The sequence below is a fragment of the Aegilops tauschii genome, chromosome 2 (genome assembly GCF_002575655.3).
Source record: "Aegilops tauschii subsp. strangulata cultivar AL8/78 chromosome 2, Aet v6.0, whole genome shotgun sequence".
NCBI classification, from domain to species: domain Eukaryota; kingdom Viridiplantae; phylum Streptophyta; class Magnoliopsida; order Poales; family Poaceae; genus Aegilops; species Aegilops tauschii.
The window spans coordinates 98,940,471-98,967,312 of record NC_053036.3 but is presented as its reverse complement, the minus strand read 5'-3'; the positions used below and the strand labels follow the sequence as shown (position 1 = coordinate 98,967,312).

Here is a 26,842-nt window from a genome sequence, read left to right as displayed (position 1 = left end):
CTAGCAGTTGTGGTTGCATGTGGACATGATGGGCGGCGCGGCGTACGGGCCATCGAGCATCCCGCTGGCCATGATCTTGTACGCCGCCTCGGTCAGGTGCAGGCCGTCGAATGACACGTACCTCGACGGGTCCGGGCACGGCACTGCCGCCGTCCCGGGCGTCCAAGATGGGGTAGCACGCCTTCAGCACCGTCTCCGCGCCGAACCCGTTCTCCGCCGGCTTGGCGATGAGGGTGAGCACGTCGTCGTAGGTGTTGACGTAGGTGATGGACACGCCGGGGTGGTCGCGGCGGAGCTCCTCGAGCTTGGCTTTCAGCATGCGGTTGTGGACAAGGAAAAGGTCGTTCAACCGCCGGAGGCAGCCCGTGGCAGGGTCGCGGTCGTCGCCGGGGAAGAGGAAGAGGTACCGCGGGGTGCACCCCAATGGGAAGATGCCCGGAACGTACATGGTCTTGGCTGCCAACTCGATCAAAGCCTGGCAATGGCATGCAAGTGGTGGAAACAGTCAAGACCAATCGTGCTGCAGCTTGGATTTTTGGTCGTCGAGCGCGTACACGTACCTCGATGGAGAGAGTGATGGAGCTGATGACCTGGGCCACGAGGGGCCTGACCCATTCGAGCGTCCTGTTCTGGAAGAAGGGGTGGTTGTAGTCGTTGGCGCCGATCTCCCCACCAGGAACAGCGAGCTCGCCATCACCTCCTTCCTTTCTGCACGTTACGCTAGATCATTGCACATCCTGGTACATTGCCAGAGGCATTCATATAGAGTCATAATTTATCATAGATATCGAGTTGTAATTTTTATTCCTTTTGAGTTATAAGTAAATAGAAGTGTGATGATCATCATTTTTACAGCAGTGCCCCAGTGAGGAAAGGATGATGGAGACTATGATTCCCCTACGAGTCAGGATGAGACTCCGGACAATAAGAGAAAAAAAGGAAACAAGAAAAGAAAGAAAAAGAAAGAAAAAAAGGGAAAGAAAATAAATAAATAAAGAGAGAAGGGGCATTGTTAGTATCCTTTACCACACTTGTGCTTTAAAGTAGCACCATGTTTTTCATATGGAGAGTCTCATATGTTGTCACTTTCATGTACTAGTGGGAATGTTTCATTATAGGATTAGATGTACACCCACTTAGTTTTCATATGGAGAGTCTCATATGTTGTCACTTTCATGTACTAGTGGGAATGTTTCATTATAGGATTAGATGTACACCCACTTAGTTTTCATATGGAGCTTTTATACACTTATAGCTCTTAGTGCATTCGTTGCATGGCAATCCCTACTCCTCACGTTGATATCAATTGATGGGCATCTCCATAGCCCGTTGGTTAGCCGCATCGATGTGAGACTTTCTTACCTTTTTGTCTTCTTTATATTTACCCCTATCATCATACTCTACTCCATCCGTAGTGCTAAATCCATGGCTTGCGCTCATGTATTGCGTGAGGTTGAAAAATCTGAAGCGCGTTAAAAAATATGAAACAATTGCTTGGCTGACACCGGGATAGTACATGATTTATACTTTGTGTTAGGAAGACAGAGCATGACAAGACTATATAATTTTGTAGGGATAACTTTCTTTAGCGTTGATATTTTGAAAGACGTGATTGTTTATTGGGATGCCTGAGTATTGATGTCTTTATGTCAAATTATAGACTATTGCTTTGAATCACTTATGTCTTAATATTTATACCATGACTAGATATATGATCAAGTTTATGCTAGGTAGCATTCCACATCAAAATTATCTTTTTATCATTTACCTACTCGAGGACGAGCAGGAATTAAGCTTGGGGATGCTGATACGTCTCCGTCGTATCTATAATTTTTGATTGTTTCATGTCAATATTATACAAGTTTTACATACTTTTGACAACTTTTTATATGATTTATTTGGGCTAACTTACTTATCCAGTGCCCAGTGCTAGTTCCTGTTTGTTGCCTGTTTTTGTATCGCAGAAAATACATATCAAAAAAAGTCCAAATGTGATGAAACTCCACAGAGAATTATTTTGGAATATTTGTGATTTTTGGGAGTTGGAATCACCGCAAACGGAGGCCCACACAGACCATGATACACCAGGGCGTGCCCCGGGCCCCTGGCGCGTGGTGGTGGGTTGTGCTCACCTCGTACGTCGGTTGGAGCTATACTTCGGGCGCAAGGAAGCTTATATCAGGAAAAAATCGTGTAAAAAGATCAGCGCAATCGGAGTTACGGATCTCCGGGTAACTCATATTGGCTAAAGTGAAAAAGAAGAAAATGGTAGAGAAATTTGGCATGGTGCTCACTAAACCTCCATAATATCTAACAAGTCGAGTCTTATGTCGGTCATATAGAACACCAACACATAGAAAAAGGGCTGAAGAAACCAGTCCATAGAATTACATTTTAAACCTGACTTCCTGTTTGTCATTGGAAAGAACGGAAGAGCATCCGGAGATATAAGAAACAGTTTTCGGCCAGATCTGGGAGCACGAAACAAAAGAGAAGAGGGAGGGAGATCCAACGGAGGGGTTCCCGCCCCTCCGTCGCCATGGAGGCCATGGACCAGAGGGGGAACCCTCCTCCCATGTAGGGGGGAGGCCAAGGAAGAAGAAGAAGGAGGGGGCTCTCTCCCCCTCTCTCCCGGTGGCGTCGGAGTGCCGCCGGGGCTAGGATCGTGACGGCGATCTTCATCAACAATCTTGCTACCGTCAACACCCACTCTCTCCCCCTCTATGCAGCAGTGTAACACCCCTTCTCTCCGTTGTAATCTCTACTTAAACATAGTGCTCAACTCCATATATTATTTCCCAATGATCTATGGTTATCCTATGATGTTTGATTAGATCCGTTTTGTCCTATGGGTTAATCGTGATCTTGGCTGGTATGATTGTATATTTTATTTATGGTGCTGTTCTACGGTGCCCTCCGTCTCGCGCAAGCCTGAGGGGCCCCCACTGTAGGGTGTTGCAATATGTTCATTGTTCGCTTATGGTGGATTGCGAGAGTGATAGAAGCTTAAACCCGAGTAAGTGGGGTATGACGTATTGGAGTAAAGAGGACTTGATACTTAATGCCATGGTTGAGTTTCACGACCTTAATGATCTTTAGTAGTTGCGGATACTTTCTAGAGTTCCAATCATAAGTGCATATGATCCAAGTAGAGAAAGTATATTAGCTCATGCCTCTCCCTCATATAAAATTGCAAGAATGATTACCGGTACATGTTATCGATTGCCTAGGGACAAATGACTTTTCTCGTTGACAAAAGCTATCCACTTTTACTACCTTGCAATTTATTCATAGTTTTATTCTAGCAAACTAGTTTCATACTTGTTCTAGATAAAGCAAACGTCAAGTGTGCGTAGAGTTGTACCGGTGGTCGATAGAACTTGAGGGAATATTTGTTCTGCCTTTAGCTCCTCTTTGGGTTCGACACTCTTATTTATCGAAGAAGGCTACAAACGATCCCCTATACTTGTGGGTTATCACGGTCATCGGCCACGACGAGCGGGACGGGCGGGCGAGGCGGTGGTGTAGGGTAACGCGACAGAAAACAAAAATTTTCCGACCTACGCACCAGCCCAGGACCACTATGGAGACTGCATACATGGTTTGATCTTTTTCGTTACCGACTCGTAGCGCAGCGGGAAGTAGAGTCGATGACGATCGGTGGTGCAGATCCCCGCAGCTAGGATTTACAACCTCCCAACCGCGAGAATGTATACTCATCTGCTCCTCAGACAGCCCTCCGGGAGGCGGTCGAACAGCCCCCCGGACGGTGTCGCGGACAGCCCTTCGGGAGGACCTTCGAAACTCGAATGGTCACTCGGACAGCCCTTCGGGAGGACCTTCGAAACTCGGACGGTCAAACGGACAGCCCTTCGGGAGGCACTCACGAACTAAGACCGAAACTACGATCTCTCTACAGAGTTGCACACATACGGTGTCATCTATCCGGCAGGGCTTCGCCGTCCAGAACTAGTTCCCACCGGAACCCAGACAACCTTTCGGCTCTACGAAACTGTTTCGCTGGGAGGGAGAGAGAAGCCAGATCATGCATGGCACTTGTATGTGAGAAGGGATCATCCTTTAGGCAGCCCCCTCCACCCCTATATATAGGCCAAGCCCAAGGGTGGCTTCTCCAAGAAGCCAAGGGGGGAAATACCAAAAAGGCCCTCAAGGTGGCTTCTCCAAGAAGCCAAGCAAAAAGCACTTTCACTATTCATGACGACATTTTTCAGCGTCCGTTCGAACTGAAAATATTTATGTGGGCTCAGAACATTTCCAGTACCCACTAAAATAATTTTCAACGCATTCCGAAACAATTTCGGTTTAGTGATTTTCATCTGCGAAAAGCAAACAAGAATGCGTTTTCACTATTCATGAAGACAATTTTTCGCGTCCACTAAATCCGAAAATATTTCTGTGGGTCTTAGAATAATTCTAGTACCCACTAAAACGATTTTGGATTCGTTCTGAAACAATTTCAGATTAGTGAATTTCATCTGCGAAAAACAGCCAAAGCGGTACCGGTAGCTCCGAAACATTTTCAGTTTTTATTTCTGAAAATTCCAAAAAGTTTCCAGAATGATTCTGGCACCCTCCAAGAATTATCAGGCATGTGCCGAAACCATTTTGACTTAATGGTATACCCCGAAACAACTTTTTCGGTTTCACCGAAACTCATCCGGTGACCTCTCTCTGCGGTACGATTCCGCTGTCCGAAACTTTTCGGTGTCCGAAACTTTTTCGGTGATTTTCTCTCAGACTCCCTGTCTAGTATTCAGCAGATAGATGACCCTTAAGCGTGTGACCCTATAGGTTCGGTGAAGTATAGACATGACCCGGAACCCCTTCCGATCAATGATCAACATCGGAGCCGTGGACACCCATATTGACCCCTATACCCACACGAATAAATATTCGAGTGAACCTCCAGTTGCCGTGTGCTATTCCTGTTGCTTCGCGATATGTTACAAATACCCGAGGTGAGACATGTTGGCATTCCCGTGGATCAACAACTTGTCCACTATGCTAGTTACCTCGTTACCGGTATTGTTCTCTTTTCTCGTTATCGTGTTCCGGCATCCCCATGATCAAATCACAAAGTGTCTGGCCAGACGATGATGGATACCATAACACCGAGAGGGCCCAGAGATATCTCTCCATCGTCGGAGGAGCAAATCCCAATCTTGAGCTATCAAGTTACTTGACACACTTTTCCATGAACCCGTAAGCCGCCGTAATAGCCACCCATTTACGGATGACATTTAACAAACCCCAAAGTTCATGAAGCAAGCATGAAGAAACTTGATACTCTCATGGTCTAAGGAATCATGCAAACGTTAACCATCTCTGTGTTATGTACCAATAAACTTGTGACGAATGAATCTCATAGCATAACATCAATCCGGGTCGATTCAACACAAATGTTCTCTTAACATTGTGCCCTCGAAATTGCTGGCATAGACATGCCCATGACCAGGAAAACAGAATCATCATGCAACACTTGAGCTAGTCTTAGAGGCCAGACTAGGAATACTTCTTATCGTTTATTATTCCACACGTGCATATGAGTCTTCCTCCGAGCCTCGTGGATATTGCAGACTCGAGAATCATTGCAGTTATAGCATGGAACATAAACATAATTGTGAACTCGGAGATAAATAATATCATTTATTATTGCCTCTAAGGCATATCTCCTACAGACTCCCACTTGCACTAGAGTCAATAATCTAGTTAATGCTAATGCACTTTACACCTATGGCATACTGGTGTAAAAAATGCTTCGCATGTGGTATAGCCTGATGTCCATCGGATCTGACAATTTCAGCTCCGTGTGTATCTCTGCATATCCTCGCATTTTCATGCTTTCACAAAATTCATATTTTGTGTGGACTTGGCGTTGTATGTATTTGAATCATAGGTCGAACCTGGATTCCTCAGACTGAGTTATGGAGCAAGTACCTGCAGTAGTGTCCCATTGACAAAAGCCATCTTGGAACCATACTAAGTTCATGAATGAACTATATGATTCAACATCTTCTTTTGTCGCTTCTAAAGCGTCAACATACTTAGTCATTTGTTATAGAATTCGCCACAGTATCCTATTGGGAACAATTTCCAACTACCATGCCAACATATTGTGTATTACACAAAACCCTTAACTTAAATCGAAAATCGCATGGAGAAAAGATGAAGACTGTATCCATGTAACATTTTACAACGAACTCTTCATGATCTCTGCTTGCAAGAAAACATATCATCAGTACTTACTCTAGTACTCAATGACATCTTTCACTGTTGTCCCACGATCAGTACTTTGATCACTTTAGTATCCATACTCGCAACACCTTGGGAGTATTGGACATATCTGGTTGTTTTACAAACCATGGAATACATGATTAATCCAAAACACGAAGGTGTGTGGAATCTCCATCATGTATTTTACTCCTCAGTGTTTTGGGACACCGAGTCTTGTAAAAACTCTTTCCATGTGACTTAGTCAAGAAACACTCCTTGGCGTTTTAAATGCTAAATAGGTTTTAGCACCTTGTCAATATGTATTCATTGCTTAGACCCATTAGGTAAATCTATCTCCATAGATCATCATGCCTAATATTGAGGCTATTTAGCCTAAGCACTTCATCGAAAAACTATTTTCAAATGAAGTCCTAATTCGTGTCAAGAAATTTATTTCCAATTACCAATGTGCCAAGCACATAAGGTTTTTAGAAATATTATTACGCTCCCACTTACTTTCTTGAATTACAAGCATCTTCGTTACCCATTGATGAAATCGAAACCCCTTTGACCATTTCATCAAAACACGAAGATTCCAACTCCATTTTGCTCTCTTCTGTCCATTGCTGGAACTCTGAAGTTTGCATACCTACTAGCATCCTCTGGATCGACAACCAACTCCATTTTGCTCTCTTCTGTCCATTGTCGGAAATATGCCCTAGAGGCAATAATAAATAGGTTATTATTATATTTCCTTGTTCATGATAATCGTTTATTATCCATGCTAGAATTGTATTGATTGGAAACTCAGATACATGTGTGGATACATAGACAACACCATGTCCCTAGTAAGCCTCTAGTTGACTAGCTCGTTGATCAATAGATGGTTACGGTTTCCTAACCATGGACATTGGATGTCGTTGATAACGGGATCACATCATTAGGAGAATGATGTGATGGACAAGACCCAATTCTAAGCCTAGCACAAGATCGTGTAGTTCGTTTGCTCAGAGCTTTTCTAATGTCAAGTATCATTTCCTTAGACCATGAGATTGTGCAACTCCCGGATACCGTAGGAATGCTTTGGGTGTACCAAACGTCACAACGTAACTGGGTGGCTATAAAGGTGCACTACAGGTATCTCCGAAAGTGTCTGTTGGGTTGGCACGAATCGAGACTGGGATTTGTCACTCCGTGTAAACGGAGAGGTATCTCTGGGCCCACTCGGTAGGACATCATCATAATGTGCACAATGTGACCAAGGAGTTGATCACGTGATGATGTGAGTTACGGAACGAGTAAAGAGACTTGCCGGTAACGAGATTGAACAAGGTATCGGGATACCGACGATCGAATCTCGGGCAAGTAGCATACCGATAGACAAAGGGAATTGTATACGGGATTGATTGAATACCCGACATCATGGTTCATCCGATGAGATCATCGTGGAACATGTGGGAGCCAACATGGGTATCCAGATCCCGCTGTTGGTTATTGACCGGAGAACGTCTCGGTCATGTCTGCATGGTTCCCGAACCCGTAGGGTCTACACACTTAAGGTTCGATGACGCTAGGGTTATAGGGAATAGATATACGTGGTTACCGAATGTTGTTCGGAGTCCCGGATGAGACCCCAGACGTCACGAGGAGTTCCGGAATGGTCCGGAGGTAAAGATTTATATATAGGAAGTATGGTTTTGGCCACCGGAAGTGTTCCGGGCATCACCGGTAGTGTACCGGGACCACCGGAGGGGTCCGGGGGTCCACCGGGAGGGGCCACGGGCCCCGGAGGCATACATGGGCCAAGTGTGAGAAGGGACCAGCCCCTAGGTAGGCTGGGGCACCTCCCCACCAAGGCCCATGCGCCTAGAGAGAAGAGGGGGCAAACCCTAGGGCAGATGGGCCCTAAAGGCCCATGCCTGGTGCGCCTCCCTCTCCCCCCACTTGGCCACCACCCCAGATGGGGATTGGGGCTGCCGCCACCCCTAGGGAGGGAACCCTAGGTGGGGGCGCAGCCCTCCCTCTCCCCCTATATATAGTGGAGGCAAAGGGGCAGCCCTACGCACGAAGTTCTTCTTCTCTTGGCGCAGCCCTTCCCCTCTTCCATGTCCTCCTCCTCTCCCGCAGTGCTTGGCGAAGCCCTGCAGGATTGCCACACTCCTCCACCACCACCACGCCGTCGTGCTGCTGCTGGATGGAGTCTTCCCCAACCTCTCCCTCTCTCCTTGCTGGATCAAGGCGTGGGAGATGTCACCGGGCTGCACGTTTGTTGAACACGGAGGCACCGTTCTTCGGTGCTTAGATCGGAATCAACCGCGATCTGAATCGCTACGAGTACGACTCCTTCATCCGCGTTCTTGCAACGCTTCCGCATCGCGATCTACAAGGGTATGTAGATGCACTCCCCTTCCCCTCATTGCTAGATTACTCCATAGATTGATCTTGGTGATGCGTAGAAAATTTTGAATTTCTGCTACGTTCCCCAACAGTGGCATCATGAGCTAGGTCTATGCGTAGTTTCTATGCACGAGTAGAACACAAAGTAGTTGTGGGCGTCGATTTTGTCAATTTACTTGCCGTTACTAGTCTTATCTTGATTCGGCGGCATCGTGGGATGAAGCGGCCCGGACCGACCTTACACGTACTCTTACGTGAGACAGGTTCCACGGACTGACATGCACTAGTTGCATAAGGTGGCTAGCGGGTGTTTGTCTCTCCCACTTTAGTCGGATCGGATTCGATGAAAAGGGTCCTTATGAAGGGTAAATAGAAATTGGCATATCACGTTGTGGCTTTTGCGTAGGTAAGAAACGTTCTTGCTAGAATCCCATAGCAGCCACGTAAAACATGCAACAACAATTAGAGGACGTCTAACTTGTTCTTGCAGCATGTGCTATGTGATGTGATATGGCCAGAAGATGTGATGAATGATATATGTGATGTATGAGATTGATCATATTCTTGTAATAGGAGTCACGACTTGCATGTCGATGAGTATGACAACCGGCAGGAGCCATAGGAGTTGTCTTTATTTTTGTATGACCTGCGTGTCATTGAATAACGCCATGTAAATTACTTTACTTTATTGCTAAGCGCGTTAGCCATAGAAGTAGAAGTAATCGTTGGCGTGACAACTTCATGAAGACACAATGATGGAGATCATGATGATGGAGATCATGGTGTCATGCCGGTGACAAAGATGATCATGGTGCCCCGAAGATGGAGATCAAAGGAGCAAAATGATATTGGCCATATCATGTCACTATTTGATTGCATGTGATGTTTATCATGTTATGCATCTTATTTGCTTAGAACGACGGTAGCATAAATAAGATGATCCCTTACTAAAATTTCAAGAGACGTGTTCCCCCTAACTGTGCACCGTTGCGAAGGTTCGTTGTTTCGAAGCACCACGTGATGATCGGGTGTGATAGATTCTAACGTTCGAATACAACGGGTGTTGACGAGCCTAGCATGTACAGACATGGCCTCGGAACACATGCAAAACACTTAGGTTGACTTGACGAGCCTAGCATGTACAGACATGGCCTCGGAACATAAGAGATCGAAAGGTCGAACATGAGTCGTATAGTAGATACGATCAACATGGAGATGTTCACCGATGATGACTAGTCCGTCTCATGTGATGATCGGACACGGCCTAGTTTGACTCGGATCATGTATCACTTAGATGACTAGAGGGATGTCTATCTGAGTGGGAGTTCATAATCAGATGAACTTCATTATCATGAACATAGTCAAAAAGGTCTTTGCAAATTATGTCATACGCTTTAGTTCTACTATTTAAGATATGTTCCTAGAGAAATTTAGTTGAAAGTTGGTAGTAGCAATTATGCGGACTGGGTCCGTAAACTGAGGATTGTCCTCATTGCTGCACAGAAGGCTTATGTCCTTAATGCACCGCTCGGTGTGCTGAACCTCAGCGTCGTCTGTAGATGTTACGAAACATCTGACATACACGTTTTTGATGACTACGTGATAGTTCAGTGCGTAATGCTAATGGTTTAGAATTGTGGCACCAGAGACGTTTTTGAAACGTCACAGAACATATGAGATGTTCCGAAGACTGAAATTGGGATTTCAGACTAATGCCCACGTCAAGAGGTATGAGACCTCTGACAAGTTTCTTAAGCCTGCAGACTAAGGGAGAAAAGCTCAATCGTTGAGCATGTGCTCAGATTGTCTGAGTGCCACAATCGCTTGAATCGAGTGGGAGTTAATCTTCCAGATGAGATAGTGATGGTTCTCCATAGTCACTGCCACCAAGCTATTAGAGCTTCGTGATGAACTATAACATATCAGGGATAGATATGATGATCCTTGAGCAACTCGTGATGTTTGACACCGCGAAAGTAGAAATCAAGAAGGAGCATCAATTGTTGATGGTTAGTAGAACCACTAGTTTCTAGAAGGGCAAGGGCAAGAGGGATACTCCATGAAACAACAAATCATTTGCTGCTCTAGTGTAGAATCCCAAGGTTGAACCCAAACCCGAGACTAAGTGCTTCTGTAATGAGGGGAACGGTCACTGAAGCAGTACTACCCTAGATACTTGGTAGATGAGAAGGCAGGCAAGCTCGACAGAAGTATATTGGATATACATTATATGAATGTGTACTTTACTAGTACTCCTAGCAACACCAGGGTATTAGATACCGGTTCGGTTGCTAAGTGTTAGTAACTCGAAATAAAAGCTGCGGAATGAACGGAGACTAGCTAAAGGTGAGATGACGATATGTGTTGGAAGTGTTTCCAAGGTTGATGTGATCAAGCATCGCATGCTCCCTCTACCATCAAGATTTGGTGTTTGCGTTGAGCATGATTGGATTATGTTTATCGCAATACGGTTATTCATTTAAGGAGAATAATGGTTACTTTGTTTATTTGAATAATACCTTCAATGGTCTTGCACCTAAAATGAATCTCGATCGCAGTGATACACATGTTCGTGCCAAAAGATATAAAATAGTAATGATAGTACCACATACTTGTGGCACTGCCATTTGAGTCATATTGGTATAGAACGCATGAAGAAGCTCCATGTAGATGGATCTTTGGACTCACTCGTTTTTGAAAAGATTGAGACACGCGAATCATGTCTATTGGTATATATGCATGAAGAAACTCCATGCAGATGGATCGTTTGGACCCACTTGATTTTGAATCACTTGAGACATGCAAATCATACCACATGGGCAAGATGACTGAAATGCCTCGTTTTCAGTAAGATGGAACAAGAGAGCAACTTATTGGAAGTAATACATTTTGATGTATGCAGTCCAATGAGTGCTGAGGCATGCAGTGGATATCGTTATGTTCTTACTTCACAGATGATTTCAGTAGATGCTGAGTGTATTTACTTGATGAAACACAAGTCTGAATTATTGAAAGGTTCAAGTAATTTCAGAGTGAAGTTGAAGATCGTCGTGACAAGAGGATAAAATGTCTGTGATATGATCATAGAGATGAGTATCTGAGTTACGAGTTTGGCACACAATTAAGACATTGTGGAAAGTGTTTCACAATTAATACCGCCTAGAACACCATAGTGTGATGGTGTGTCCGAACATCATAACTGCACCCTATTGGATATGGTGCATACCATGATGTTTCTTATCAAATTACCACTATCGTTTATGGGTTAGGCATTAGAGACAACCGCATTCACTTTAAATAGGGCACCACGCAATTCCGTTGAGACGACACCGTTTAGAGAAACCTAAGTTGTCGTTTCTTAAAAGTTTGGGGCTGCGATGCTTATGTGAAAAAGTTTCAGGCTGATAAGCTCGAACCCAAAGCGGATAAATGCGTCTTCATAGAATACCCAAAAACAGTTGGGTATACCTCCTATTTCAGATCTGGAAGCAAAAGTAATTGCTTCTAGTAACAGGGTCCTTTCTCGAGGAAAAGTTTCTCTCGAAAGAATTGAGTGGGAGGATGGTGGAGACTTGATAAGGTTATTGAACCGTCACTTCAACTAGTGTGTAGCAGGGCACATGAAGTTGTTCCTGTGGCACCTACACCAATTGAAGTGGAAGCTTATGATAGTGATCATGAAACTTCGGATCAAGTCACTACCAAACCTCGTAGGACAACGAGGATGCGTGCTACTTCAGAGTGGTACGTGATCCTGTCTGAGATATCATGTTGTTGGACAATACTAAACCTACGAGCTATGGAGAAGCGATGGTGGGCCCATATTCCGACAAATGGTTAGAAGCCATGAAATCCGAGATAAATGGATCTTTGAGAAGAAGACGAACGTGGACGGTAATGTTACCGTCTATGAAGCTCGACTTGTGGCAAAGAGTATTTCCACAAGTTCAAGGAGTTGACTACGATGAGATTTTCTCATCCGTAGCGATGCTTAAGTCCGTCGGAATCATGTTAGCATTAGCTACATTTATGAAATCTGGCAGATGGATGTCAAAACAAGTTTCCTTACCAGTTTTCGTAAGGAAAGGTTGTATGTGATACAATCAGAAAGGTTTTGTCGATCCTAAGGATGCTAAAAGGTATGCTAGCTCCAGCGATCCTTCCATGGACTAGAGCAAGCATCTCGGAGTCAGAATATAAGCTTTGATGGAGTGATCAAAGTTTTTGGGTTTATACAAAGTTTGTTAGAAACTTGTATTTACAATAAAGTGAGTGGGAGCGCTACAACATTTCTGATAAGTATATGTGAATGACATATTCTTGATCCGAAATGATGTAAAATTTCTGGAAAGCATAAAGGGTTGTTTGAAAGGAGTTTTTCAGAGGAAGACCTGGATAAAGCTGCTTACATATTGGGCATCAAGATCTATAGAGATAGATCAAGACGCCTGATGATACTTTCAAAGAACGCACACCTTGACATGATTTTGAAAGAGTTCAAAATAGATCAGCAAAGAAGGAGTTCTTGGCTGTGTTACAAGGTGTGAGTATTGAGTAAGACTCAAGACCTGACCACAGCAGAAGAGAGAGAAAGGATGAAGGTCGTCCCCTATGCTTCAGATGTAGGCTCTACAGTATGCTATGCTGTGTACCGCACATGAAGTGTGCCTTGCCATGAGTTGGTCAATGGATCACATGACAGCGGTCGAACTTATCCTTAGTATCTAGTGGACTAAGGAATTTTCTCGATTATGGAGGTGAAAAGGAGTTTGTCGTAAAGGGTTACGCCGATGCGAACTTTGACACTAATCCGGATGACTCTGAGTAGTAAACCGGATTCGTATAGTAGAGCAATTATTTGAAATGGCTCCAAATAGCGCGTGGTAGCATCCACAAGATGACATAGATATTCGTAAAGCACACACGGATCTGAAAGGTTCAGACCCGTTGACTAATAACCTCTCTCACAAGCATAACATGATCAAACCAGAACTCATTGAGTGTTAATCACATAGTGATGTGAACTAGATTGTTGATTCTAGTAAACTCTTTGGATGTTGGTCACATGGTGATGTGACCTATGAGTGTTAATCACATGGTGATGTGGACTAGATTATTGACTCTAGTGCAAGTGGGAGACTGTTGGAAATATGCCCTAGAGGCAATAATAAATAGGTTATTATTATATTTCCTTGTTCATGATAATCGTTTATTATCCATGCTAGAATTGTATTGATTGGAAACTCAGATACATGTGTGGATACATAGACAACACCATGTCCCTAGTAAGCCTCTAGTTGACTAGCTCGTTGATCAATAGATGGTTATGGTTTCCTGACCATGGACATTGGATGTCGTTGATAACGGGATCACATCATTCGGAGAATGATGTGATGGACAAGACCCAATCCTAAGCCTAGCACAAGATCGTGTAGTTCATTTGCTCAGAGCTTTTCTATTGTCAAGTATCATTTCCTTAGACCATGAGATTGTGCAACTCCCGGATACCGTAGGAATGCTTTGGGTGTACCAAACGTCACAACGTAACTGGGTGGCTATAAAGGTGCACTACAGGTATCTCCGAAAGTGTCTGTTGGGTTGGCACGAATCGAGACTGGGATTTGTCACTCCGTGTAAACGGAGAGGTATCTCTGGGCCCACTCGGTAGGACATCATCATAATGTGCACAATGTGACCAAGGAGTTGATCACGGGATGATGTGAGTTACGGAACGAGTAAAGAGACTTGCCGGTAATGAGATTGAACAAGGTATCGGGATACCGACGATCGAATCTCGGGCAAGTAGCATACCGATAGACAAAGGGAATTGTATACGGGATTGATTGAATCCCCCACATCGTGGTTCATCCGATGAGATTATCGTGGAACATGTGGGAGCCAACATGGGTATCCATATCCCGCTGTTGGTTATTGACCGGAGAACGTCTCGGTCATGTCTGCATGGTTCCCGAACCCGTAGGGTCTACACACTTAAGGTTCGATGACGCTAGGGTTATAGGGAATAGATATACGTGGTTACCGAATGTTGTTCGGAGTCCCGGATGAGATCCCGGACGTCACGAGGAGTTCTGGAATGGTCCGGAGGTAAAGATTTATATATAGGAAGTATGGTTTTGGCCACCGGAAGTGTTCCGGGCATCACCGGTAGTGTACCGGGACCACCGGAGGGGTCCGGGGGTCCACCGGGAGGGGCCACGGGCCCCGGAGGCATACATGGGCCAAGTGTGAGAAGGGACCAGCCCCTAGGTGGGCTGGGGCGCCTCCCCACCAAGGCCCATGCGCCTAGAGAGAAGAGGGGGCAAACCCTAGGGCAGATGGGCCCTAAAGGCCCATGCCTGGTGCGCCTCCCTCTCCCCCCACTTGGCCGCCACCCCAGATGGGGATTGGGGCTGCCGCCACCCCTAGGGAGGGAACCCTAGGTGGGGGTGCAGCCCTCCCTCTCCCCCTATATATAGTGGAGGCAAAGGGGCAGCCCTACGCACGAAGTTCTTCTTCTCTTGGCGCAACCCTTCCCCTCTTCCATGTCCTCCTCCTCTCCCGCAGTGCTTGGCGAAGCCCTGCAGGATTGCCACACTCCTCCTCCACCACCACGCCGTCGTGCTGCTGCTGGACGGCGTCTTCCCCAACCTCTCCCTCTCTCCTTGCTGGATCAAGGCGTGGGAGATGTCACCGGGCTGCACGTGTGTTGAACGCGGAGGCACCGTTCTTCGGTGCTTAGATCGGAATCAACCGCGATCTGAATCGCTACGAGTACGACTCCTTCATCCGCGTTCTTGCAACGCTTCCGCATCGCGATCTACAAGGGTATGTAGATGCACTCCCCTTCCCCTCGTTGCTAGATTACTCCATAGATTGATCTTGGTGATGCGTAGAAAATTTTGAATTTTTGCTACGTTCCCCAACACCAAGCACATAAGGTTTTTAGAAATATTATTACGCTCCCACTTACTTTCTTGAATTACAAGCATCTTCGTTACCCATTGATGAAATCAAAACCCCTTTGACGATTTCATCAAAACACGAAGATTCCAACTCCATTTTGCTCTCTTCTGTCCATTGCTGGAACTCTGAAGTTTGCATACCTACTAGCATCCTCTGGATTGACAAATTACTTTGGACTGTATCATATACAAGTCCTAGCTTTCATTTCCATCAGATGGAAATCCTTTTATCATCCATGTTTCATATCTCATGATTGAAATATGTATTAATTGCTAGTTCAACCTGAACCGACTTTAAGCATCGCTACGATGAAAACAACCTCATCGTAGTCAACTCTTGAACTTGTTATTTCAACAAGTCGAGCTTTATGGATAAAACATTTTTATCTGTATCAGTTTTAAGTTCCATAAATATTCGTTAGACTCTAAGTCTTCCGAAAGGTGTATCAAGGTCTTAATCTTGAATCACTTATATGGAAACTAACTCGGGTTGTATTGGCATTTAGCCAATTTCGGAGTCAGGGCCCATCAACGCTTCCTTGTGTATCGTAGGTATAATGTTGTCTAACAACAATATCTCGTTTGCGCACCTGAGAGGTTTGCACGAGCCTTGCCTACGTGGTTCAGCTACAAGTTCGACTGAAGTTCATACATTTTATTGTAGAGACTTCCGTATCAGTCGCAGTAGGAAACTCTGGAATTACTTCCAAGGTCTCTTTCCTTTGATCTGATGACGAAGATACTGTTTATCTCGTCGAGTTGCACTATTCTCCCACTCACCTTTTTGAAAGAACCATTCTCTTTAAAAGCACACCGTTTCGCGGCAAAACTATTTGCCTCGGCATAGTGAGGGAGGAATACCCAACATTTTGGTATAACCTACAAAGTAGCACTTGTCTGATTTGGAATAGGTTTGTAACCTTTTACACAAGCCCCATATTCTAAATGTTAAGAAAAGATATAACATGGTTGGGCGTACCATACCATGGCTTCATTTCAACAGACCCGATGTAGCTCTTTTCAGTGTAAAACCTGCAGTCTCTAAAGCATCACTTTAAAAGGGATAATGGCAAATTTATTTATGTCTTCTTTGACCTTACCATGTCATAAATGGTTAGATTACATCTCCACGGACTTTTCACTTGCAGTGGTGTTCCGGGAGGTGCAAGTTATGAAAACCCTTTCACAACTCATCAGACATTCGCTAAACATGTAACTCAAATATTCCTTTGTGCAATCAAATTGCAGAAACATAATTTTCTTGTTACAATAACTTCTACTTCATTTTTGAAAACCTTTCGAATGATTTCAAAAGATCCAGACTTACGTCTCATCAAGTAAATATCCATATATCTACTTGAGTCATTTCTGAAGATAAATAAATCCACCACTAACAACACTTATCGGACTACACACATCAAATGTATGATCACTAATAAGTTTGTTGTTCGTTCCTTATGGCCTGTGAACGGTATTTTAGTCACTTCACTTTTTGGAGGAAAGTTGCAAGTGTCAGATGATTCAAAATCAAAAAGACTTCAAAATCCATCATAATGGAATTTTCCATGCGGGTTTCTCCAATGTGACCAAATGTAGTGCCACACTTGTGTGGTATTCTTTTAGTCTTGCGACATTTAGCGTCAGTGTTATGGATGTATCATATTACCATCAATATTCATAACATACATCCCATCTTGGATGGAAGCATGGCCCTTCATGTTGTTCATAATACTTAACAACAATTGTTTTTTATGAACAACTCTTTTGGAACAAACATTGTGCAATGGGCTAGAGTGTATGAAACTCTAAAATGAATTATGAAAGTAAACCCAGAGGTATTGTATTATTATCAATATTCATAACATACATCTCATTCATAATGAAAGTAAGGCCCTTGTGTTATTCATAACTTCGAACATAAAAAGTTCTCTTATGAACAACCTTCTTGCAAGATACCTTATGCAATGGGCTAGAGTTTGTAAAACTCTAAATGAATTATGAAAATAAATACAGACGGCAATACACCGATGGAAGGTATAGTAACATTTACTATGTTCCCTGTGTATACCTTAACCTCATTTCTGGCTAGTCCTTTTAGGCCATAGTAGCTCTTACATTGATTCGTAACAGAATGCAATCGAGCGGGTATCTTTGTGATTAACTCACAATACCCAAGAATTAGTGATTAACATGTTTAACCATAATTCCCAAGAACTATATCTTTGACCAGCCTACTATACATCAAAAACTTGTATGACATTCATACATGAGCTGGATATTCCAGTCTTCTTTCCTTTTGCCTTTATACTTCTAATAGTTTAACCTTTAGTATTTCTCCTACTCTCAGAAGAAGCACCCAACTTAAGAGTGGCATTAGCCCCAGACTTCCTAGGCGTGTAAGTCATACTAACACCCTTTGGACACTTCCTTTCTCCTTAAGTTGTTGTTTTATTCACCTTTCATTATATGACAGGCGTTCTTCTGGATCCCTTTCCCAACAGTCAAATGCATAGTAAACACTTTTACTAATACTTGCAAACAAACATTGCTTTGTTTGTATCTGAAAATAATTTTCAGTTCCATGAATATCATATAACTATCCCAACTTTCGAAGTTTGGGTTTCATGGAAGCAAACATATTCCACTTGACCGTAACAGAATTCTAGCTTTTGGATCGAAGGACGAGAGTCACATGATCCATAGCATTAGCGGGAGGATACGGAAAGCATGCGATAGGACAAAGTCCTTCTCGGCACTTTTGAGGACAATCCTCATATTACGTTACCAATCGTAAAGTTTTAACCAGATATTTAACAGCTATTCAATTTTAACAGGGAAAGTGGAATCGCGAGCCATTATTCTACAACTATTTTGCAAGAAACACTTAGACAGTGTTCATAATTAATTGCACTGAGAATTAAACATGTTAATTCAACAGTGCGCTCCCACTCAAATCAATATCTCTCATAATTGATTTAGAGTGATTCAAGATCCATATTTCTATTCGATGCCATTGACGGGTTCATCACTGATGACACGAATTTCAATCGGTAGGCCAACTTGCCGATCACATCTCTATGTGATTCTTGTTCATCTTTCGATGGGCGTGTTCCGAGCTCAGGACTCTCCTGCCTGAACGTCAAAGACAACCAAGTGATCTTGTTGCGAGGTCTGACCTCACCCGCCTCATTCCTCTCGATTCGTTCGTGCTCATGTGTACATGGCGCACCCCGAAAAGATACGAATTTCAGACGGTGCTACACTTGGGTGAACACTAACTACTTTGATATTTTAAGTGAGAGATCACCCTAATAAAAAGCGACTACTGCGCAATCAAGAAGGGTGCATCATAAGGGATAAACATCTCAAGCAATTCATAATAGCATGATATGGTATAGCCCTTTCTGACGGAGAAGTATTTCATTTCTTCGTCTTCGGCATTCGCGTCGGTGTTCACCTTCACGAAGATTGCCACCACCTTGTCGATGCACCAGATAATATTGCTATCTCTATAGCTAATAAAATAAGTGCATTACTTAAGGTTGACACGCAGGTCATTAAAGTGACAATCATATGGCTCCAACCATCATGCCGAATCATGACACGCAGGTCATGTTAATTACATCATATAGTCATCTCATACATAATCAAATTGAATATGAGCATTGCTATACCACATCACATGCACATCCTGCAAAACCAAGTTAGACGCCTCTAATCGGTTTATGCAAAAATTTATTTTACGTGGCTTCTAAGGTTTTGACTTAAACCGCAGCTACCAACGTTTTATCATCAAGTATGATTATTCAAGTTGCTAGATTAACATCTCGGGGTGTATGAGACACGAGATAATTTAAATCTCGAGCCCCATACTAAACTTCGTCATACGCATGACCCCCATGCAGATCATATCTGCAATGCCCTTTCATCTGCGAATTTCATCTTTCTTTTGACTACGGCAGAACCCAAAGAACTGATAGCACTTCCATGATCAATCAGGATCACGGATTGCCAGAACTTTGTCAAATTCCACCATGCTGTCTCGAGATTGAGCAAACGCAAATTCTAGGGAAGTAGCAAGAACGTCGGGTAACAGATTTCATCTGTCACCCGCATAAATAATTTTCAGCAATAGATCTCATCTACTACCTAATTATATTATGCAATACCCATACATCTCTATGTATTCTAGATCGCAACCTGCATCTACGCATAGCACGGCTCATGATGCCACTGTAGGGTAACGCGTCAGAAAACAAAAATTTTCCGACCTACGCACCAGCCCAGGACCACTATGGAGACTGCATACATGGTTTGATCTTTTTCGTTACCGACTCGTAGCGCAGCGGGAAGTAGAGTCGATGACGATCGGTGGTGCAGATCCCCGCAGCTAGGATTTACAACCTCCCAACCGCGAGGATGTATACCCTCATCTGCTCCTCAGACAGCCCTTCGGGAGGCGGTCGAACAGCCCCCCGGACGGTGTCGCGGACAGCCCTTCGGGAGGACCTTCGAAACTCGAACGGTCACTCGGACAGCCCTTCGGGAGGACCTTCGAAACTCGGACGGTCACACGGACAGCCCTTCGGGAGGCACTCACGAACTAAGACCGAAACTACGATCTCTCTACAGAGTTGCACACATACGGTGTCATCTATCCGGCAGGGCTTCGCCGTCCAGAACTAGTTCCCACCGGAACCCAGACAGCCTTTCGGCTCTACGAAACTGTTTCGCTGGGAGGGAGAGAGAAGCCAGATCATGCATGGCACTTGTATGTGAGAAGGGATCATCCTTTAGGCAGCCCCCTCCACCCCTATATATAGGCCAAGCCCAAGGGTGGCTTCTCCAAGAAGCCAAGGGGGGAAATACCAAAAAGGCCCTCAAGGTGGCTTCTCCAAGAAGCCAAGCAAAAAGCACTTTCACTATTCATGACGACAGTTTTCAGCGTCCGTTCGAACTAAAAATATTTATGTGGGCTCAGAACATTTCCAGTACCCACTAAAATAATTTCAACGCGTTCCGAAACAATTTCAGTTTAGTGATTTTCATCTGCGAAAAGCAAACAAGAATGCGTTTTCACTATTCATGAAGACAATTTTTCGCGTCCACTAAATCCGAAAATATTTCTGTAGGTCTTAGAATAATTCTAGTACCCACTAAAACGATTTTGGATTCGTTCTGAAACAATTTCAGATTAGTGAATTTCATCTGCGAAAAACAGCCAAAGCGGTACCGGTAGCTCCGAAACGTTTTCAGTTTTTATTCTGAAAATTCCAAAAAGTTTCCAGAATGATTCTGGCACCCTCCAAGAATTATCAGGCATGTGCCGAAACCATTTTGACTTAATGGCATACCCCGAAACAACTTTTTCGGTTTCACCGAAACTCATCCGGTGACCTCTCTCTGCGGTACGATTCCGCTGTCCGAAACTTTTTCGGTGATTTTCTCTCAGACTCCCTGTCTAGTATTCAGCAGATAGATGACCCTTAAGCGTGTGACCCTATAGGTTCGGTGAAGTATAGACATGACCCGGAACCCCTTCCGATCAATGATCAACATCGGAGCCGTGGACACCCATATTGACCCCTATACCCACACGAATAAATATTCGAGTGAACCTCCAGTTGCCGTGTGCTATTCCTGTTGCTTCGCGATATGTTACAAATACCCGAGGTGAGACATGTTGGCATTCCCGTGGATCAACAACTTGTCCACTATGCTAGTTACCTCGTTACCGGTATTGTTCTCTTTTCTCGTTATCGTGTTCCGGCATCCCCATGATCAAATCACAAAGTGTCTGGCCAGACGATGATGGATACCGTAACACCGAGAGGGCCCAGAGATATCTCTCCATCGTCGGAGGAGCAAATCCCAATCTTGAGCTATCAAGTTACTTGACACACTTTTCCATGAACCCGTAAGCCGCCGTAATAGCCACCCATTTACGGATGACGTTTAACAAACCCCAAAGTTCATGAGGCAAGCATGAAGAAACTCGATACTCTCATGGTCTAAGGAATCATGCAAACGTTAACCATCTCTGTGTTATTGTGACGCCCCCGATTTGACCGTACACTAATCATGCACGCAAATGTGTACGATCAAGGTCAGGGACTCACGGGAAGATATCACAACACAACTCTACAACATAAATAAGTCATACAAGCATCATAATACAAGCCAGGGGCCTCGAGGGCTCGAATACAAGTGCTCGATCACAGACGAGTCAGCGGAAGCAACAATATCTGAGTACAGACATAAGTTAAACAAGTTTGCCTTAAGAAGGCTAGCACAAACTGGGATACAGATCGAACGAGGCGCAGGCCTCCTGCCTGGGATCCTCCTAACTACTCCTGGTCGTCGTCAGTGGCCTGCACGTAGTAGTAGGCACCTCCAGCGTCGTAGGTGTCGTCGTCGACGGTGGCGTCTGGCTCCTGGACTCCAACATCTGGTTGCGACAACCAGATAGAAAGGAAAGGGGGAAAAGAGGGAGAGAAGCAACCGTGAGTACTCATCCAAAGTACTCGCAAGCAAGGAGCTATACTACATATGCATGGGTATATGTGTAAAGGGGCATATCAGTGGACTGAACTGCAGAATGCCAGAATAAAAGGGGGATAGCTAGTCCTGTCGAAGACTACGCTTCTGGTCATCTCCATCTTGCAGCATGTAGAAGAGAGTAGATTGAAGTCCTCCAAGTAGCATCGCATAGCATAATCCTACCCGGCGATCCCCTCCTCGTCGCCCTGTTAGAGAGCGATCACCGGGTTGTATCTGGCACTTGGAAGGGTGTATTTTATTCAGTATCCAGTTCTAGTTGTCATAAGGTCAAGGTACAACTCCGGGTCGTCCTTTTACCGAGGGACACGGCTATTCGAATAGATAAACTTCCCTGCAGGGGTGCACCACATAACCCAACACGCTCGATCCCATTTGGCCGGACACACTTTTCTGGGTCATGCCCGGCCTCGTAAGATCAACACGTCGCAGCCCCACCTAGGCTCAACAGAGAGGTCAGCATGCCGGTCTAAACCTATGCGCGCAGGGGTCTGGGCCCATCGCCCTATGCACACCTGCACGTTGCGTACGCGGACGGAAGCAGACCTAGCCCCCTTAATACAAGCGCGAGCTTACGGTCCAATGCGGCGCGCGCCACTCAGTTGCTGACGTCAAAAGAGCTTCGGCTGATACCACGACGTCGGGATACCCATAACTACTCCCACGTAGATGGTTAGTGCGTATAGACCAAATGGTCAGACTCAGATCAAATACCAAGATCTCGTTAAGCGTGTTAAGTAACCGCGAACGCCGACCAGGGCCAGGCCCACCTCTCACCTAGGCGGTCTCAACCTGCCCTGTCGCTCCGCCACAAAGATCCACTCGCGGGTACTCGAGCCGACCCGACTTTAGTCATCACATGTGTCATGTATATAGTATATAAGTATATACCCATGATCACCGCCCAGGTGATCACGGCCCGATAGTATAGCACAGCAGACGGACAAGAATGTAGGGCCACTGATGGAAATCTAGCATCCTATACTAAGCATATAGGATTGCAGGTAAAGGTATCAACAGTAGTAGCAAGGATAGGCTATGCATCAGGATAGGATATCAAAAAGCAGTAACATGCTACACTACTCTAATGCAAGCAGTATAGAGACGAATAGGCGATATCTGGTGATCAAGGGGGGGGCCTTGCCTGGTTGCTCTGGCAAGTAGGAGGGGTCGTCAACTCCGTAGTCGAACTGGGCAGCAGCAGTGTCGGTCTCGTAGTCTACCGGAGAGAAGAGGGGGAAGAAACAGTAAATACAATGCAAACATAAGCATGACGATGCGTGACATGACAATGAGCGGTGCTAGGTGTGTCCTAACGCGACAGTAGGTGGTACCGGCGAAGGGGGGGAACATCCGGGAAGTATTCCCGATGTTTCGCGTTTTCGGACAGACGGACCGGAGGAGGAAAGTTGCTAGTTCGATAGGTTAGGGAGGTGTGGTGGATGAACGGACTGCGTATTCGGATTCGTCTTGTCGTTCTGAGCAACTTTCATGTTGAAAATATTTTAATCCGAGTTACGGATTAAAAGATATGATTTTCTAAAGATTTATTAATTTCTGGAATTTAATTAATTATTTAATTTAATTCGAAATTTGGATTTATGACATCAGCATGATGCCATGCTGACATCAGCAGTCAACAGGGGTTGACTAAGTCAAACTGACATGTGGGTCCAGTGGGACCCACCTGTCATTCTCTGTTTAGGTTAATTAAGATTTAGCTAAATAATTACTGTTTAATTAAATTAATTATCTAATTAGATTAATTTAAACAGGATTAATTAACTTAATTAATTTAGTTAATTAATTAATTAATTAATTAAAATTATTTTTATATTTAATTTTATTTTCTTTATTTATTTATTCATTAATTTCTATTAATTAATTTATTATTTTTATTATTATTTTATTTATTATTTTTATTTTATTATTATTTTTATTTTATTTTTATTTTATTTTTTATTTTTTCATTTCCCTCTTTTTTTCGTTCAGGGGCTAGGCCCACTTGTCATAGGCCCATGGGGCCATCAGGGTTAACGGGCGCGGGGTGTGGCGTGGGCGCCCGTGCATCCGAACGGGGCATCAGGGGGCGCCGGCGGTGGTCGTAGCCCAGCGCGGCAGGACGGGGCCGTGGCGGCCTTCGGTAGGCGCGGGGGGGGGGGGGGGTAGGCGCCGGCGGCTGTGGCCGCGGCCACTGCTGGTCCAGCGGCAGCAAGGGCCGGCGAGCGGAGCGAGCAGGGGCTGCCGGGGAGGCGCGGCCAGCGCGGCACGACAGGTCGCGGGGTAGGCCTGGCCGGTGCGGGAGGACGGGCGACCCGGGCTCGCGTCGGCGCGGGCGAGTGCGAGGGGAGGGAGCGGGGCAGCTGTGGCGGGGCGAGGGCGCGGGCGCGCGAGGGGCTTCGGTCGCGCGCGGTGGCGCCCGAGCTGGACGTGGCCAGTCGAGGCCACGGCGGGGGGGGGGGGGGGGGCGCTGGCCGCGGCGGGGCGCAACGGAGGAGCGCGCGGCGGCCACTGGTGGGCGCGCGCGGAGCGGCCTAGCCGGGGCAGGGGGAGAGGAGAGGGGAGCGCTCACGGGGGGGAGGACGCGGTCTGGGCAGCGAGCGCGGGGAGGAGTGACGGGGAAGACCGGCGAGGCGGAGAAGGGGAAGCAGGCCGGCGGGGGCGTGCTCCGGCGAGGGCGAGGCGGCGCGGGATTGAGCGCGACGGCGACGGTGGCCTCCTCCCGATCCAGATCGGAGGAGGCAGAGGACGGGAGGATATTTCGTCGGGTGGGGGGGAGTGTCGGTGGGGGGGGGGGGGTACTGGGGAGTGGATAAGGGGAGAGGGGTGGGCCGGCCGGCTGGGCCTGGGGGTTGGCCCAGTTGGGCCAGGTCCAATGGGGTGGGGGGCTCCTCTTTTTGTTTTTTTTTTGTTTTGTTCTCTTTTCTTTTTGTAATTTCTTTTTATTTATTTATTTTCTTTTCTGTTTTAATTCATTTAAAAGCATTTAGGCATTTTATAAAAATGTGATTACTTCACCATAATTACCGATGCAATAATTGACATGGCCCGAACATTTTTATTATAATATTTGAAAACTTTTGTCGTTTGACTTATTTAAGATTTAAATTTGAAACGGTTTTGAATTAACCCGAGATTAATTACAGTGACAGAGGTGACGTGCCATCATTAACGTGAGATTACTGTAGCATGATTATCCGGGCGTTATAGTTATGTACCAATAAACTTGTGACGAATGAATCTCATAGCATAACATCAATCCGGATCGATTCAACACAAATGTTCTCTTAACATTGTGCCCTCAAAATTGCTGGCATAGACATGCCCATGACCAGGAAAACAGAATCATCATGCAACACTTGAGCTAGTCTTAGAGGCCAGACTAGGAATACTTCTTATCGTTTATTATTCCACACATGCATATGAGTCTTCCTCCGAGCCTCGTGGATATTGCAGACTCGAGAATCATTGCAGTTATAGCATGGAACATAAACATAATTGTGAACTCGGAGATAAATAATATCATTTATTATTGCCTCTAGGGCATATCTCCTACAGGTGGGGCATCGGCCACGGCGAGCGGGGCGGGACAGGGGGTGCGGTTATCGGCCACGGTCGCGGCGAGCGGGACGGGCAGGGCGCGGCGGGCGAGGCAGCAGGGCGGGGCGGGCGAGGCAGTAGGGCAAGTGGCTGGGAAGGGGAGAGAAGGACGCGATCGAGGAGGCGGCTAGGGTTCTACGGGAGCTGGTGAGATTTTATACGTAGAAGTGAAATGACTAAAATGCCCTTGGGGGCACCGATTTTACACGCGTGGCACGAGATATTTCACCGCGGGAGTAACTATCCATTGCTACAGGAGCTCAGGTTCGATCCAACTGCCGACGTCCTCCAGCGCCTTGATCCAAAGGCCGGAAACACATCAAGGAAACACAATGGACGGCCAGATCTTCCAAATCGCTGAGAGCGCCCGGGGCGTGCTTCGTTTCTTGTTTTAGGATATCTGCTGGTGCAATCTTGCGATGGAACTAATCCTTAGGTTCATGTCTCAAACTTGACATTGATGCTTGTATTTTTTGAATTTATTGCAAATTTTTCAGCAATGTTCGTTTAGCGGGAGAAGATGTTTTCGTAGACTATGAGATGTGTGTGATGACTTCGTCAATTTCAAAATATGATGCCGGCTCGGTATTTTAAAGATGCTCATAGAAGTAGGACGTATGTATGTGCGTTTATAAAGGTAAGTGTGGATGCGTATATGTGCACTTATTGTGTTAAGAAAAACATCCGCTGGTGCACGGATCACAGCTCGCCAAATTAAACCATGCACGGGTCACAGCATGCCAAATTAGAAAGTTTAACAGTTGATTGAGCAATAATTATTTATTAATCCAAGTGAAAAATAGCAAACCCATTTCTTTTACAACTTTGCTATATCGAAGTACGAGTACAAAACATTTCAAACATAATAAAAGTTGTATTGTGGTCCTTAGACCATCGAACGACCAATTCCATGCCAGAATGAGCGGCCGAAGCACCGTTGTCATTGCTTTTATACCGAGCCAGTCTGACCTTGTTAATGACAGCTCAGAAGTCTTTATGCACGTGCCCCTAAAGACCAGCGCCATGGAGTCACAATAGTTGCCATTGAACACTTGAATCGATCTGAAGAACCTGCCATCAAATCTCGTCAT

The 26,842-nt window shown here is 45.2% G+C and overlaps 1 pseudogene; it reads right to left on the bottom strand.

Annotated features, from left to right (window-relative positions):
- On the bottom strand, positions 1-26,842 carry LOC109754960 (GDSL esterase/lipase At1g28570-like; annotated as a pseudogene).